This window comes from Microtus ochrogaster, chromosome 5 (genome assembly GCF_000317375.1).
Source record: "Microtus ochrogaster isolate Prairie Vole_2 chromosome 5, MicOch1.0, whole genome shotgun sequence".
Lineage (NCBI taxonomy): Eukaryota > Metazoa > Chordata > Mammalia > Rodentia > Cricetidae > Microtus > Microtus ochrogaster.
The window spans coordinates 77,533,794-77,537,083 of record NC_022012.1 but is presented as its reverse complement, the minus strand read 5'-3'; the positions used below and the strand labels follow the sequence as shown (position 1 = coordinate 77,537,083).

Sequence of the window (3,290 nt, the reverse complement as noted above, 5' to 3'; positions counted from 1 at the left end):
GGGGGGGGGTGCACACCTATAATACCAGCACTCAGGAGGCAGAGGCAGGTGGATCTGTGAGTTCGAGGCCAGCCTGGTCTACAAGAGCTAATACCAGGCAGGCCCCAAAGCTTCAGAGAAACCCTGTCTCAAAAAACAAACAAAAAAAAAAAGGAAAAACCCTGTTTCAAAAAGCAAGAATAAGCTAAAATAAAACACTGACCAAGAGCAAGTTGGGGAGGAAGGGGTTTATTTGGTTTACAGATTGCTGAGGAAGGTCACAGCAGGAACTCAGGGCACACACCTGGAGGCAGGAACCTAAACAGAAGCCATGGAGAAATGCTTCTTACTGGCTTGCTCCGTGACTAGGCCTACATTCTTCACACATCCCAGAACCACATGCCAAAGAACAGCACCACCCATAGCAGGCTGCCCTTCTTCCATCATTTATTAATCAAGAGAATAGATACCCCATGGAGATGCCCACAGACAATCTCATGGGGACGATTCTTCAGTTGAGATTCCCACTTTCCAGGTAAAGCTGGTTTGTCAAGTTGACACAAACTAACCAGAAGAGTGTAATGTTTCCCTCTGCCACTCTGCTGTGTTGCTGTGGAGACAGTCTCACAATAAACCGGAAGCTCGTTGTTTGGACTAGGCTGGCTACCCAGTGAACTCTCAAATCTCTCAAGTCTGTCTCTGTCTCCTAGTTCTGGGGGTACGGACACTGGTAGCCATACCTGTCTTTTTAGGTGAGTGCTGGAGTTTCAAAGCCAGGCCCTCATGGCCGTCTACCCTTCTAACCACGTCCCCACTCACCCATCTGTCTACCCGATCAATCTAAACATCTAAAGTTACTCTCTAAGACGCGTCTGATGGCTTGTGCCTTGTGCCTCTAATTCCAGCACTTAAGACGCTGAGGCAGAAAGACTGCTTTGAGTTTAAAGCCAGTCTGGGAGTATTGTAGGCAGGGGAGAAAAGAGGCTCTCCCGGAGAAACACAGGTTCTGGCAGGGAAGTAATTCTGCCACACGAGGGCAGCAGAGCCTCACCAATGACAGGGATGGTGTTTGTTATTTCGTTTCCTGCATCTCCCATCTAGAAAGTGGCTTTTGATTCTGCTACATTGTAGCATGTTTTGCTGTTTATTGCGCACTTTGCTTCCCTGCTTTACATTCTAAATATACAAAATATCATGCAGAAAAAAAAGAGAAACAAAATAAAATAATAAAAAACAAAACAAAAAAAGCAAGAAACAAAATATCATGCATAATATTTAAAATGAGTCAATAAGAAAAGCCACTATGCACTAAAAGCTTTTTTTTTTCTTTTTTCTTTTTCTGAAGGCTGGTTTGAGGAACGTTGCCTGTTCACTCTTTTCTCCAGCTCTGGTAGAGATGCTCTGCAGACAGCTCTGCGTTGAAATCACCTTGCAAAGAAAGCGCTCCTGGGAGCTCAGGAGAGGGCAAGGCAGCCTCAGGACAGCCCCTTCTTTTGCCAGGTTCTACCCCACTCCCAGAAAGGCAAATATAATTTTTTACAGGCCAAAGAGGACTCTAAATTAGCTCTGTTGGAATGTTTTTGTTTTAAAGATTTTAAAAATATTTTGTTTGTACCAGAAGAAGGCATTATCTTCTACAACTGGAATTGCAGATGATGGTGAGCCTCCATGTGGGGTTCTGGGAACTGAACATGGGGCCTCTGGGAGAGCGGCCAGTGCTCTTAACCACAGACCTGTCTCTCCAGCTCCTGAGGTCCTCTCTCCAGCCCTTAACTGAGCAATCTCTCCAACTCTTGGGGAATGGTTTTAATGAATAGGATGGGTGTAGCTGAACGGGTTTATAGGCACATAGTTCTTGGCATACTTTTAGTTCTGCCCAAAGAGACCGTCATTATGGGTGGTGCACAGCTTTAATCCCAGCAGCCGGGAGGCAGAGGCAGGCAGATCTCTGAGTTCGAGGGCAGCCTGGTCTACAGAGTGAGTTCCAGGATACCAAGGGCTACACAGAGAAGCCTTATCTAGATAAATTTTAAAAAAAAAAAAGGCTAGGGATGAAGCTGTGACCTACAGATGTGTCTCAAATCCCCATGAAACTGTCCACTAGAATGAATTGCAAAAGTTCAATTAGAAACTTATTTAACTTTTGAACGATAATATACCCACAGAAAATAGAAAGGTTCTTTTTTTTTTCTTTTCTTTTTTTTTTTTCAAGACAGGGTTTCTCTGTGGTTTTGGAGCCTGTCCTGGAACTAGCTCTTGTAGACCAGGCTGGTCTCGAACTCACAGAGATCCGCCTGCCTCTGCCTCCCAAGTGCTGGGATTAAAGGCGTGCACCACCACCGCCCGGCAGAAAGGTTCTTAAGATACACGCTCTCTGTGTGTCTCATGGTGTGTGGGTGTCTGTGTGTGTGTCTATGTCTGTGTGTCTGTGTGTGTTGCTGTCCTAGGACTTTTGCATATCTGCCTGAGTTCAGGATCTATAAGTATGTATTGAAGATTATAAGGAATTTTCTGACAGGGACCGCCAAATCAAATAGAAGCAAATCTTATATAAAAAGGATTTCAGGGCTGTAGAGATGACTCAATCAGCAAAGTGCTTATGGCTCAAGCATAAGGACAGGAGCGCAAACTCAGCACCCACATAGGTGTGGTGGTGTGTGCCCTTGTAACCCCAGCACTAGGGAGGTGGAACGGGCACCTCTCTGGCCAGCCAGCTTAGTTTAATCAAGATTCAGGTCCAATTGAGAGGGCCTATTTTGAAAATAAAGGCGCATGTCTCCTGAGGTGTAACAGCTGAGACTGAACTCTGGCTTCCGTACACATGTGCACCCCACACACACGCATGCATGCACACACATGAATACATACAAACACACGTGTTCAGTGGGGCTGGAGATGTAGTGTTGCTAGAGTAGATGAATTCAGCTAGGAAAAGCCTTAGGAACTCTAATTATACCCTATCATACATCAACTCATATCTCTAAAAGGACCCCCCTTGATATGCGCTGATAGAAGATGAAATTTTGGGGCACTAAATTGACTCATTTCTAGACACATTAACAAAATAGGACTTTATCATATTCAGAACGGCTATTTGGGACATTAAAGCTCAACTCCAATAACCACATAAAATTTCTTTACCAACTTGAAACATCACTAATTGAGAATGAAAAAAAAAGTGTTTAACTGGAGTGTAGCTCAGTGACAGAGTACCTGCCCAGCATGTGAAACATAGGTGGAGCTTCACTGCCCGTGTGCCTCATACTTTCACAGACACTGTCATTTCATCCTTAAAAGAAATCCTACATGCC

At 44.6% G+C, this 3,290-nt stretch overlaps 1 protein-coding gene across 1 annotated transcript in view; it reads right to left on the bottom strand.

Moving 5' to 3' along the window:
- The window catches only part of Spesp1 (sperm equatorial segment protein 1), a 26,740-nt gene that overhangs the window by 19,857 nt on the left and 3,593 nt on the right, over nucleotides 1–3,290 (bottom strand). The gene's annotated exons all lie outside the window — the stretch shown is intronic.